We start from the raw sequence: 14,256 nt of genomic DNA on the forward strand, positions 1-14,256 counted from the left end.
TGACCAGAGTGGAGATGGAAAGAGGATTTTGGGGATTTTTAAAATCACTGATGATTTCCAGGGCCTTTGAGTCAGAAAACAGCCTGGAAATCCCATCCTGAAAATCCCATCCTGGAAACCCACAGGGATTCACCCAAATTTCCTGATTTTCCTCCTCTTGGAGCTTCACCCTCCATAATAAAAATCTCCCAGCCCATGGACCAGCCCTTCCAGCCTGGTGGGAAGGGGATTTGATTCCCTCCTTCATTAATAACGCAACACAAGAGGAGAAGGTCCCTGTGCTGTCCTTGTCCCTTCACATCCCACTGGCACCGTGACCCACAGCGGCTCCTCTGGAGCTGTCACTGGCTCCAAATCCATGCTCCTGCTTTTCCCTGGGGATAACAGAGGGAAAAGAGCCAAAGAGGGTGGATGTGGGTTGGTGGTGGGACACTGGAGCCAGGCCAGGTGCTCTCGCTGCTAATAAATCTAATAAGTTTGGAATTTTTCAAAGGGATCAGGGGCTGGAGCTGCCTCCAACCACTCCTGGTCCAGGAGCAGAGGGATGGGGCAGAGCAGGATTTCTCCTGCTCCAGGATTTCTCTGTGGGATCCCTTGTCCCGGCGCCTGCTCCACCCCATGGGAAGGGACATCCTCCGCCCCACCCCTGCTTTCCCAAGCATCCGTATGGAATTCCATCCTCCTCTCCAGCCTGAGCCCACTGGAGGGCAGCAGCGCCCTGTGCAATGCACCCGCTGCCCACAGCCCCCCCAAGTCTGCCCAGCCGGGCACCCCCCACCCACGCTGGCACCCAAGGCTGGGCACGGGTCTCCCTGGGGTGCTCTGGAGTCCAGTGCATCCCCAAAAAAAAAAAAGGGGGCATAAATAGCGGGGTTTGTCCCTATATCCTGAAAAATCCTGCTGGGAAAAGCATGCAAGGAGTGAAACCGAACATTTGTAGTGCAGCTACACCCTGAGCTTGCAGCAAACCCCATCCTGCGAAGGGCTGGAATTTTTCTGGAAGCAGTGGGAGCACCACCCTGCTCCTAAAAGCTGGAGCGTTCATCCCTCATCCCCCTGTGAGGGAATTGCCCCCCTGGGCTGATCCTAAAAGCTTTGCCAAGGTGTTCTCTGAGATTTCCAAGGTCTACTCTTGGTCCAAGGAGAGGGGGGCCCAAGGTCCCCTCCTGGCCCCGTCCCCCAACACCTCAGAGGTACAAAATCCCTTCTGTGTCACCTCAGGTGGCAGAAAACACCAAGAAATTCATCAGGCTACCAAGAGGGGCTTCACCAGGGGGGTGTGAAGCCACCAGAGCCACCAGGGCTGGGGGACTGGGAGCTGCAGGGGTGACACCAGCAGGTTCAGGAGTGACGATGGCACCTGGTGCGGCTGCACTAGAGGGCAGAGCTGGGACGTGCTGGATCCTGTTCCCCACATCCCTTCGTCACCCTGAGCCACCCTGGTCCCAAATTGTCACATGTGGGACACGGGTGTGTAGCTCCATGTCCTCTGGCCACCCTTGGGTGTCACGTGGGCGGGGATTCAGGTGCACCCAAAGGTGCTCAGCTCCAGAAATTGTCCAGCTGGGATGAGAGAGGGACAGCAGGGACCTGCCTGTCCCTGCGGCTCCTCATCCTCAGCTGCTTCCTACAGGGGACAAAAGCTGGGATGGGGATAACCCCTTATCCCATCCCATGCGTGATCCATGGGGAGTGCTTGACCAGCTTCTCAGGCATGGGAACTTGGGGATAACCTGGGAATAACATCCTGTCCCAGCCTTTCCCATCCCATCCCATCCCATCCCATCCCATCCCATCCCATCCCATCCCATCCCATCCCATCCCAATCATCCCATCCCATCCCATCCCATCCCATCCCATCCCATCCCATCCCATCCCAATCATTCCCATGGATGGGAACAAGTGTCTCCCCTATGGAAGCAGGTTAGACCTGGCCCAGGTGGAGCTGGCCTGGCATCAAGGCAGGGGTGGAGAAGGGAATCTCCTTGGATCCCCGTTTTCTGTAGGATACAGGTGGTTTTGAAGGGTCTGTGCTCTGTAGTCCAAAAGAGGAGGGAGGGCAGTCATGGAATGGGGAAATGGGCGATTGTGGTGGGAAGAAGGGAATTTTAAGGACCTGGAAGTCAGTGGGGACCCCATAATGGCTCAGAAAAAACCCAGATGGTGTCATCTCGCTCTGCAGGGCCGGATCACAGAATCATGGAATGATTTGGTGTGGGATCCATCCCATTCCAACCCCGTCCATGGACAGGGACACTTTGCCTTATTCCACAGCTTCATCCAACCCAGCCTTGAACACTTCCAGAGATGGGGATTCCACAATTTCTCTGGGTAACCTTTGTGGCTGGGCCAGGCAGGGATTTGCCTTTGGATCCTGCTCAACTCCTGGAAACCAGGGAAAACCAAACCCTGCAGCAGCTGGAAAAGCTTCATCACAACACTCAGCACCACTTTGGGATGAAATTCCTGCCTCTCCTCTTCCCTTTTCTCAAGCTCCTGCCATGCCTTCAGACTCTCCCAGAAACCCCATCCTGATTTTTTTCCCATCTCAGGAGCAATCCTCTCTTTCCCTGCAGTCACCCTTTCACCAGGGTCCGGCCTATAATGGGAAGGACAGAACGGAGGCGTTCGGAAATGGCTCCTGAATCTTTAATAAAGCAAACATTGCCTGGGCCATAAACATGGGATGACAGCTCCAGAGGCTCCCAGGATTCCTTACTTAACTCTGCTGTAATGGCTTTAATGGCCCGGCAGGGAGCTGAGGTGAAAGTCCTATTAAAAAATGGATTCCCGAATTTAATTGAGGCTCCATCTGTGGGGGAAGATGGAGGAGAGGTCACTCCACAAGAGAGCTTGGGAAAATAAAAACACTCCTGCAGCAATTCCCAGTCCAGGTGGCGGCCCTGGGAATGTAGAACATTCAGTGGTGTCTCCGTGGGATTGTGCCTTGCCTGAGAGGGGACATCCCAGTTTGGGATGAGGAATGAGGATCCACAAAGCCCAGCGGGAAGTGCTGGAAGCACCTCCATCCATACTGGGAAGCACAGCCCCCACAGCAGGAACGAGGATCTGTCATCCCACCTGTCTGACCAGCACGTGGCCTTCCAGTGACCCTTCCGTGTCCAGCTCTTCCCGTTGCATTCCTGGTCCCATCCTCATCAACATCATCAATCCATTTGCTCCAACTCCATGAATATCCATTCATCCGTCAATCCATTAATTCACCTCTATCAGTTATCTATCCACCAATCCAGCTTCCTATTTATCCAAAAATCCAATCACCTGCCTATCCACCAGCCTGCCCAGCCATCCATCCATCCATCCATCCATCCATCCATCCATCCATCCATCCATCCATCCATCTCTCTTGCCCTCAATCCATCTATCCATAGATCCACCCCACCTCCATCCTTCCACCGATCCATCCATTTCTCCATCTATCCCAAGCTTTTCCCCGCTCAGGGAAGATTTGCACACTGAGACCTTTGCAGATCACCAGGGATGAGCACAACATTCCAGCTTGGAGACATCCCAGTGTCCCGGATCATCATGATCCATGGTTTAACACTCGGAGATGGGGTTATTTCTCCTAACAAAACTGTTGGAAGATGGATGGATAAAGGGGCAAAGAGACAAGAAGCAGATGGGTGGACAGGAGGAATGAAAGAAGAAATATTTGGGATCAGGCTGGGAGATCAGTGGGAATCAGCCACTAATTAGTGAAGAAGAGGAGTTGGGAAAGGCGGAATTCACTCCTTCCTCCCCCCATCCCGCTCCTGGCGAGCCCCACCCTGAGTCAGCAGCTCTGCCGAGGTCACGCCACCCGCGCTATTAATTGGATTAATAAAGATGTTCGTCATGGAGGTAATTAGCTGCTAATTGGGGATGACAAGGTTGTCAGGCTTTGTCCCTCCAAGGGACAATTTCCCGTTCCAGGCCCTCCCCTTTCCCAACAGGCTCGGAGTCAATGGCATTAATTAAAAATCACGGAGTCCATAACCTTGTGCTGCCGAGCCCTGGGCAAATTCCCACCTCCAGAGCCCAGGGGACAGGTCAGGGTGGTGGCATTGTCACCTCCGGCCACCAGCTGAGTATCCCAACTTTTTGAAGGAAAACCAAACTGCAACCCCCAAAACACGCAGGTATCCTTTTCTTCCAGACGAGGAAAAGCTCTTCGGAAAATGTTTTGTTAAAAGAAAATTCCCCGAGGAAAGATCTCAGCCTGATGATATCTCAGGGATGAGACATTCCCATTCTCCCCAAACTTTCCCTGCCCTTTCCCTGGAGTGAATCCCTGTCAGTCACCAGCTGTGGGTTGTCTCTGCCTCTCCCAGGAGTCCTTTTTTAGTGGGAATGTCTGACAAAAACATCCAAAACAATTCCAAACCTGTTGCCTCATACGGCCAGAATGCCCCGGGGACAATCCTGCACAGCTGGACGCGGTACAGCTGGATGCTGAGCTGGGCATGGAACCTGCACAGGGATGAGGAGCCTGGCACAGCTGGGTATGGCTCTGGCACAGCTGGATGCTGAGCTCTGCACATCTGGATGATGGGGGAGAGCTGATCCTGGACTGTGCATGGGCTGGTGCCGAGTCTCGCAGGGGATTGAGGAGCCTGGCACAGCTGGAAAGTGAATCCAGAACATCTGGATGCTGAGCTCCACATGGGAATCCAGAGCCTGCCACAGCTGGATACCAAATCCAGCCCAGCACATCTGGGTGCTGCCCAGCCCTGCAGGAAAGCAGGTGCAGCCTCAACACCTCTGCAGCCTGGAAGTGCTGAATTTTCGGGATCAAATAACAAGTCCAGGCTTAACTGGGAGAACAGAGCTATTCCCACAGTGTGGGATGTGAGGAAAACCAGGGAGTCACCACGTGGCAAAGCTCAAAAATTTCCAGTATGTGGGACTGGGAGAGTTGGGAATTCAGTGCCTCTTCCCACAGTGGGAACTGGTTGGGGTGGGAGGTGACTCAAAGCTTGGAGAAAATAGGGAGGGGTTTGTGGCATGCAAGGATTTGGGTGGGTTTTCCTTGGATTCAGATCAGCCCTGCCAGAAAATTTGGCTTTTCCCATTCCTGGTTGTCTCGGAACCCCTAAATCCCTTGGATTTGCTCCATAGGGATGGGAAACTGAGGCACATGGGGGGCAGCTTTGCTGCTGCCCCTTATCTCTTATCTTCCCTAATCACCAGGCTGAGGGATGGGAGTTGTTCCCTCAGCTTTTTATGGGATACAATCCCATCATTAAATCCTTGCTGAGCCCAAATCTGCCTCCCTGCCCTGGCTCTGTGTGATGGAAAACACAGATATATTAAAGTGGATATTAAACTGCTGGAACAGCCATTAAAAATTGCCATCCACGTGGAATGCTGCTCAGATAATGATCCTACAGAGACTTGGATTTTCTTAATTATCCATTTTGGGATGTGTTGATTTTATCCTGATTTTTTAAATATTTTTTTTAATCTTTCCTTTAAATCAAACTGAGGCAAACACGAATATTCCTGTGGTTTTGGTATCCCAAAATAGTCCTTTCCCTTCCCTATCCACAGGGAAATGCTGCAGGGGCTGTGTCATCCTGATGTTTTTTCCAGCAAAACTCAGCAGAAAATAATGGGAAAAGAAACTGGGAAAGTGGGAAACTCATCCAGCTATCAGGATTTCTATCCTGATGTCAGGACAGGTAGAACAGATGATGGAAAGAAGGGTTTTGCCCTGAACCTGCCCATTCCAAGAGGTTTGGGCTCTGTTTTCCATGTTTTTCTTCACAGAAAGGAAGGAAAAGGATGAAAACATGGTTGGAGAAGAGAGGTCAGGCTCAGGAAGGCTTCCAGGCTCATTCCCAAAGGATGAAAGGTGAAAAGGAAAATAGGGAAGAACCAGCAGTGTTGTTTCCCAGATTCCTCTGGGAGCACCTGCAGTGGGTGGGGAGGCCAGAGGAATGTCACAAGGTCTGGAATGCCCCTGCTCCCTGTTTTTTAAAAGCCAAGAGCAGCTTTGGGAAAGCTCTGGAATGAGAAGGGCAGGAAGCTCCAAGGAAAATCACAGCCAGAGCGATAAATCCTTGGAGTGGGGCTGATGACATAATAATGGTGCTATGATGTCATCCCAATATTCCCATTGATTTTTCCTTCCTTTTTTCCCACTTTCCCTCTGGCTGAACAGGCTTTTCCCATCCATTACCCTGCCCAAGCCCACACGGACTCCGCTCCTGTGGCTCGTTAGATCCGGAGGTATCGATTGATCCCAGCGCTGGGAGAGGGTGGAAAAGAGGGATCTCTGTATGGATGCAGGATCCTGGGAGTCCTCTCTCCAGGGAGACCCTTCCTGAGGCACCAGGATGCTTCTGGGAGCTGGAAAGACCAGCTGGGCTCTTCAGCCTCATCCAGAGGGAACAGGAGGGTCTTGGCTCAAATCTGGGCTGGAATTCTGTGCAATTCCTGTCCCATGAGTTCAGGATGGCTTTGGAGAGCGCCTTTAAAGGTCATCCAATCCAATTCCCTGCAGTAATCAGGGATACCTTCACTAGATCTGGCTGTTCAGAGCCTCATCCCGCCCTTTCCACATTTTCCCTTGTAACGAAAGAATTTTCCCTTTTCCCCTTCCAAATCCAGCTCAGCATCCACATTGCACCGACCTCCAGAGCTGCTCTCCCATGCCATGAGGAATCCAAGCTGGATCCCCAGCACCTTCCCCCTCACCTTGCAAGGATTTTCCCTGTCCCAGCATTCCGGCTCCAGCAGGAAAAGTACCAGGCGAGCCGGCTCCTCCGGAGCAGACAGAATTCCATCGGAAATGCAAGGACAAGCATTAATCCTGAGGCTCCGGCTCTGCCAAGGAGCAGGGAGCAGCTTCCCAGCGGGATCCCTTCTTTCAGCCCCTCTGTCCTTCTCCACCACCCCTTTTCCAGCCTCAGGGATGGCGGGAAAAGCAGGAACCCCCCTCTTATCGTTTTCCGAGGAAGCAAAATTCCATCAACACAAGGGGGGTGTTGCCCTGAAGAGTTTCACATCCCAAATCTGGGAATAAATACATGGATGTGAAGATGATTCCTGGCAGGTTTAGAAGCACTGAAACCATGTCAAGCCCTGGGGGAGCTCAAATCCCACCAGGATGTCCCAATATCCTGGGAACAGCTCCTCCTTTCCTTGCACCATTCCCATCCCCATTCCCAGGCCTTTCTGAGCCTTCAGGAAAGGACAAGGATGCCAAGCTCAGCTGGGAAAGGGAAAAATGGGGAGCAAGGAGCAGCTGATGGATCGGCTGAGCTGCTGCCAGCAATTTCCTGCTGGGAAAATCCATCCATCAGCCTGGCACGAGGAGAGGAGCCACCGGCAGCTGGAGCCACCAGCTGTGGAGCACATCTGGCAGCAGGGCAGGGGGGACATCCCTGTCCAAGAAAAACCCCGCCATTATCCCGATTTCCAGGAAAAAGCACCTGCTTGGGGAATGGAGCTGCAGTGGAGGATTGCAGCTGGAGCAAGGATCCCACCTCGGGATGGGAATTGGGGTGACAGTGGGATGAGATGGGATTTTTCACTCCAGATGCAATCCAGGGATGAGGAGGGGCAGGGATGTCACACACTGGTGGCTCAAGGGATCCTGGATTGCCTGCAGGGTTTGGGAATGGTGTTCCCAATGCAGCACCCAGGGCTGAGTGAGGCCCTTTGAGTCTTTTCTGTCCCTATGGATCATGGACATATTGCTGGGGATATGGGAATTCCACCCTGGGGCATCTCCTCATCCTGGCAGTGGTTTTCCAGCCCCTTTTTTCCCTGAATCCTTTTTTTCTTCACCAGATCCTACTGAAGAATCCCAGAGAGCTCTGGGATTCCTCTTCTCACCCCTTCTTTGTAGTTATTTGCTTTTCCCTCACTTCCTGACACCGCAGTGGGATCCCATTTCCACATCTCCCTGAATAACCTCAAAGGGACACATTCCGAGCTGGATGGGCTTGGAATGAGCACTTTGGAATTCCCACCCAGGCAGAATTTGAGGAAAACCCCTCCAACTCCCTGTGTGTGCTCAGTCCTTGCTTCCATGGATGAGCTTTTCCTGCAGGAGTGCGGCTGGATCTGACTCCGAGCACACGCAAATTCCCTGGAAAAGTGCTGTGTATGCAAATCTATGTGCAGATGGTCCCTGCAGCTGGCTGGTGCCTCGTGGAGCGTTTTTAGGGATGCATGGATGCCCCACGGAGGGATGCAGGAGGCTGTGGGATGTGCTCCTTTAAGAGGGAGCGGGGATTTTGTGGAGTTTGCACTTTGGAGCGTGGAATGTTACGGCTGCAGTGGGAATTGCTCCCTGATATTGAACAGGTAAATAAAGCTTGGAAAAAGCCTCTGGAAATGGGCTGTGGATGAGGCAGAATTCCCGGGAGCGCCCTCAACCCCCACTCCCAGCCCCACAGCGGGAGCCCTGAGCAGCTCCCGGTCCTCTTAACCCTTTCCTCATCCTTTGGAATCCTGGAATATAAAATTCCTGTGTAAAACTCAGATTCAGGAGGGGAAGCACCTGTGAGGTCCAGCTCAGAAAAGTGGGGATAGTCAGGAATAATCCTGGGGATCTGCACACTCCCAAAATTCCCTGTTTGCCCATGGAGCTGCTTTGTTTTGGGAGCAGCTTTGGAGGAAGAAAATCCAGGATTTTGGAGGCTGGGGTCTGTGTCCTGCAGCAAATCCTGGGAGTCTGAAATCCTTTCTGCAGCTCAGGCATAAGGAAGGGATAAATCCCATCATTCCAGAGCCTCCAGCACCAGGAGAAGCTCTCCTTCCAGTCTAGGAAATGATTCCCACAATCCTGTCCTCTTCCCAAATCATTCCCTCTCATCTCACCTGACCTCATCTGACCCCTTCCCATGGAATATTTTCCCTGTGCCCATCCCTGAATATCTCACTGGTGATAACCAGGAAGGATTTTTGTGGCCCGAGCAGATTTTCATGGATTTCACCCAAAAAAGTCTGGATGATGTTCCCCAACACCTCCATATGAGCACCAACGCTCCTGTTCCTACAATCCCAAAAAATCCACAGCTGGAAAAGTCCCAGCCACATTCCCCAGTCCTGTATTTATGGAGTGGCAATGAGCTCATGATCCCACATTTTCCCCATGATCCTTCCTGGATGTTAAACATTCCAAGTCCACTGAAAGGGAATCACAGCCAATATTTTACTGGGATTTTCACCTTTCCTTGGGAATCCGTTTATGGAATTCTTGCTGGATTGTCCCCACACACCTGGTGGCCCTCAGTTGTGGAATTTGGGTGGATTCATGGTGGACTTCCTTCAGGAATATCCAATGAAAGGATTATTTTTTTTTTTAATGGAAAAAAAGGAAAAGACAAATGAAAATAAAAGTGAAAACCCTCCAGAACTTGAATAAGAAAGAGTTGGGAATTGTAATTTGTTGTTTAAACAAAATTTCCAGAAATTTCCAGAAAAAGTGGTGTTTGGATGGACTTTAAAAGCCCACATTCCACAGATATTCCAATGATATTATGATCCCATAATATTATTTCTGTGTCTTTTTTTTAAACCACCTGGTTTCCTCTGGTGACTTGATAGGAAGTGTTTTCATTTAGGAAAAACTTGGGAATTGAGGCCTTTTCATTTTCTCGTGGAAAACACAGAGAATTTCAGGAAAAATAAAGATGAATGAGAGAAAATCCCAACTGAAGTAAATCCACAGATTTTTGTGCCCTTATTAATGGATTTTTAACAAATTCATGAGTGAAAATGGGGCTGGCCTGATCCAGCCTGGAATTTGCTGGGATTAAAATCCACAGTGACGTTTCCTCAGGGCAGGAGGAATTTTTTTGTAGATCCACTCTGGGTTTTTCCATCCTAAACCCAAGGGAAGCAATGTCCAGAGGAAAGTTTTCCCTCTGCTCTTGTGATCCTGCTGCCAACTCACACCTGGAATTCCAACCAGCTCAGCAGAACAGACACAAAATCCCCGGAGTCGATGGTGGTGGATTGGGATTGGAGACACTTTTGGGGGGTGACGTCTCCACTTGTTCCCAAAAGCGCAAGAGATCCATCCCAGGAACATTCTCGTGAGTGATGGAAAAGCAAGCCATGGAAAACCTCAGGAAAGGTGGGGATCCTTGGGATTGGAGCAATAGGCATCTTCTCCCGGGATGGAAAGGCCAGGTTTCCAGGGGATTCTCCATTTGGAGAATTTGCCGCTGTTTGCCATCTCTCCATCACCCCAATTCCTGACCTGATTCTTGCTGATCTTCAGGAGAATCAAAACATCCAGATGTGGACGGGGTCCATATGGATCACTGAGCCTAACTCCTGGCCCTGTACAGGACAACTCCAATAATTCCACCATGAGGATGTTTTCCAGAGTTTTCCTGAGCTCTGGAAGCCTTGGAGCTGTGACCATTCCCTGGGGATCCTGTTCCAAGGAGGGGATGCCTACACAGATTTTTCCTCCAGGATTGCAGCATCATTCCAAAGTGCCTGGCCTGGCTCTAACCTGGCAGGACATGCTGCCATTTCCACCATTTCCCAGCTTTTCCAAAGGCTCTGGAAGCAGGGCTGTGTCTATTTTTGATCATTCCGTGATAACCGGAGTCCTCCCACACTGATCCCCTCAGCTGGGACATGGACACATCCCAAAAAAATCTGATGGTGGCAAAACTCCTCCAACTCCACCAAATCCCATGGGAACCTCCTGGTCTCAATCCTTCTCTAAATCCTCTCCCAGCTGCTCCAGTCCCTCATTTCCAGGCCAGGAGTACACAGGAATTTTCATCCCAGTATTTCTCAGCAGCTCTGCTGGGAATTCTCCTCCCCAGCCACCACTTCTCCCTTTTCCTGCCCTCCATTCCAGAGGTTTTGGCACAGCAAAGCCAAAGAAACCTGAGCAGCTCCTGAGGATACCACAAAACCTGGATCTGTTTTGTCCAGGAGATGAATCCCAAAATATTTCCCGTCTGGATGCTTCAACCCTTTTCTGAAACCACCAGACTCTGGAATGTGAAGTGTCAATGGTAAAGAACCACAGGAGAGGGACCTGGATTTTCCAGCTCCAAGCAAGGAGCACAATTTAGGGAATGGCTGATTCCAAGGTTCCCCTTCTGCCTCCCTCCTGAAGATCCCATCTGGGAGACAGCTTGGATCAGGGATTCTGCCCAGAATTCCTGCTTTAGGGATATAGGAAAGGGTGTCCTGAATGTCTCAATGCCAAGGTGCTTCTCAGCAGGACAAATGTCCCCAAGACACTTCCAGAGGGGACATTCTCCCAGTGCCACCTATCCCAAAATCGCTCCTGTACAAATTCAGGGATGAATACAACCAAAATTCCTTGCAAAATTCTCTCTTTCCCCCTTCCCTCCACTTCACCCATCCCACCCTGCTCGCACCAGGCCGTGTGTGACATCCTGGTGTCCCCAGCCCCGTGTGGCCTCTGCGGGAGCGTTGTCCTTGAGACATCCCCCAGATCCTGCTGAGGAGTCAATTCCAGAGCTGCTGACTTGGCTGCGCGGAGGAATTTTGGGAGCAGCTTCCCCACCTGGGCTCTGGAGCTGAAATCCAACACCAGGCTGACCCTTGGGATGATGCTGAATGTCCTGTTCCTGCCAGGATGCTGCTCCCAAATCCTGTGGTGGGATCAGGCCAAGCTTTCAAACATTCCCACTCCTTTTTCAGACCCTCTCAGACCCAGGAAAAGCAGGAAGACCCTTCCCTGGACAAAATTCCTTGGATTTTGATGCAGTTTAACACTGCCCTCAGTGCCTCTGCCAAGAGCATCGCTGGCTTCTTGTCCAGCCCCTGGAATGAGAAGATCCATAGGGTCCTATTTTTCCTGGATTTTGGCCAAGATGAATCCACTGTTTCATGCCAGGGCTGAGAACGCTGCTCTCATCCCAGGGAACACATCCCTGAATTCCTGAACGCCCTGCCTCAGATCCAGGAGCAGCATCCTGGGAATGCTGTGCAGGGAGGGGGGAGGCCCTGCCATGCCAAGTGGGATGTTGGAATATTTTATCCAGGATTAAAGCTCCCACGTGCTCCTCCATGAGAGGTGTTCCTGCAGTGTGTCCTGACTCCAAAATGGGAAGAGAAAGAGATGAGAAATCATAAGTGGAGCATTTGGCAAGACAAGAAAAAAAGGCGGGAAAAAAAATCAAAAGTGGGAAGAGAAAGATTCCCCCCACAAGAGATGGGGAATTCCTGGGAATCCAGGCATGCTCCTCTCCCAGTGCCTATCTCAGGTAGGAAAAGCTGGATCGAGCCCCCGGATTCATCTCTCCATCCCTCTCCAACTTCCCAGGAGAAAAAATTCCCTGGAGAAGTGCTGAAAAACTCTCAACCCCAAGTTGGAGACCACTGGATCAGAGTCAGAGTCATTCCTTGATTTTCCTTGTTCCTCCTGCTCTCTACATCCACCTCTTCCCTTGGCACTCACTGTGCTCCCAATGGGAGCTGGTGCTTTAGGGACATCCTGGGAATTCTCTGGCACACCACGAACCTGCTTTTTTCTTAATTCATCCCTAATTTATGGAACAGGGATAATAACTCTATTTCCTTCTCCTTCATGGAGATATTTCCTGCCTATGCTGGTGGATTTTCCTCTCTGAAGAGGAAAAATCGGAAGCGGAAATGGATCAGGTCCCGTCCCACCATCCTGCTCCACATCTGCAGGAAGATTTCTTTTTTTTCTTTTATGGAAAAATTTTAATTCCTTTGTCATAGAGACGCAGGAACCTTTGGGGGGAAACATGCAGGAAACATTTCCAGCTCTTCCCAGAGGTTTGGATAACCTCCTCAAAGGCAGGGATTTGCCAGAGGAGCTTCATTTCGGTCAGTGAGAGGATTTGAATGGTCAAGTCATGGAATAAGGGAATGGTTTGGGGTGGAAGAGACCTTCAGGATGATGGAATTCCACCCTTTTCTAGGGGCAGGGACACTTCACTATCCCAGGTTGCTGCAACTCCCATCCAGCCTGGATTTCAACACTTCCAGGACTGGGGCAGCCACAGCTTCTCTGGGCAACCTGGTCCAGTGTTTCACCACCCTCTGAGTAAGGAATTTCTTCCTAATTTGAAGGTTTTCCAAAAAAATTGGGAAAACCAGAGCCACCAGAACACCTCCGAGCCACAGCACAGGATGGTTTTCCACTGATTTGTTTGGAAACAGGAGAAATCAGTTGCCTTAACTCACAGCTGGATCAGGACAAGCAGGGAAAAGCCAGGAAAAATGAATGCCCAGGAGCTGCCTCGATAATTTCACCCCTTAAACAGCCATAAAAAAGGACCCCCACCTTCCAGGCTCCTTCCCCACTTCCCCGCATGGAAATAATTCCTTTTCACTTCTAAAGGGTCAAAGTTTAGTCCCTCCAAAACTAAAAAAAATCAAAATAATTCCAGGTGGGGAAAAAAAAAAAAATCCTCACTGTGCTTTGCTGGCAGAAAACAGCGAGGGGTGAGGGGTGAGGGAAAAAAATCAATTTGAGCTTGGGTCAGCGGCGTGTGCCAGAGAGACCTTTGGAGCAATGGAGATTAATTTAGTGGGAGAGGGAAGGCAGAGTGGAAAAAACAAGGAAGGGGGAGAGGAGAGGAGAGAGCCCAGCCCTGCTCCAGGGGAGCCAGGGCCAGGTTTGGGATGTGCTGGCTGTTTTAGGAGGATCCCAGTGATAATTAATCACTGCTTCGTTAGGACACAGATGCAAAAGTGCCACGTCAGGTGCTGCACTAAAGGAAAAATCCTTGGAGCTGCTGCGTCCCAAAGCCACCTTCCCCAGGAAAAATGGCCTGGATTTGATCCCTCCTGTTTGTCCCTGCTGGGAACTCTGTCCCAAACTCTTTTGGGGGATTTTTTTATCCCCAGGTGGGGGTCCAGCAGCAGCAAGGACCTCACCTGGAGCAGATCTGGGATCCCTGTGGATAACGGGAAGTCTGGACTGCACCGGAGCCACTGGAAGCTCCTTAATGTCAGGAGGGATGGATCCATCCCTCATCTCCACCTGTCAAAAGCATCATCCCTGGATTAGGCATTGCTATAATTGGAGAGGGATAATAACCCCTAATCCAACGTCTGTCCCAGCCTTGGAGCATCCTGGTGGGAGATGAGCTCCCGAAAATCTGTCCTGCTCACCTCGGCCATCCCAGCCGTGCCTTCAGTGACGTGGGCATGGCCCCGAGCTGCTTAAAGGCTTATGGAGCCCAGCTGGCTCCTTAGAGGCACCTTCCAGGGCTTGGGATGGAAAATAGGAATGTTTGGAGGGAAAGGGGGGGATGTGGGGGG

The sequence above is a fragment of the Agelaius tricolor genome, unplaced genomic scaffold, assembly GCF_023055355.1.
Source record: "Agelaius tricolor isolate 1412-34295 unplaced genomic scaffold, bAgeTri1.0.p SCAF_2, whole genome shotgun sequence".
In the NCBI taxonomy this organism is placed as follows: domain Eukaryota; kingdom Metazoa; phylum Chordata; class Aves; order Passeriformes; family Icteridae; genus Agelaius; species Agelaius tricolor.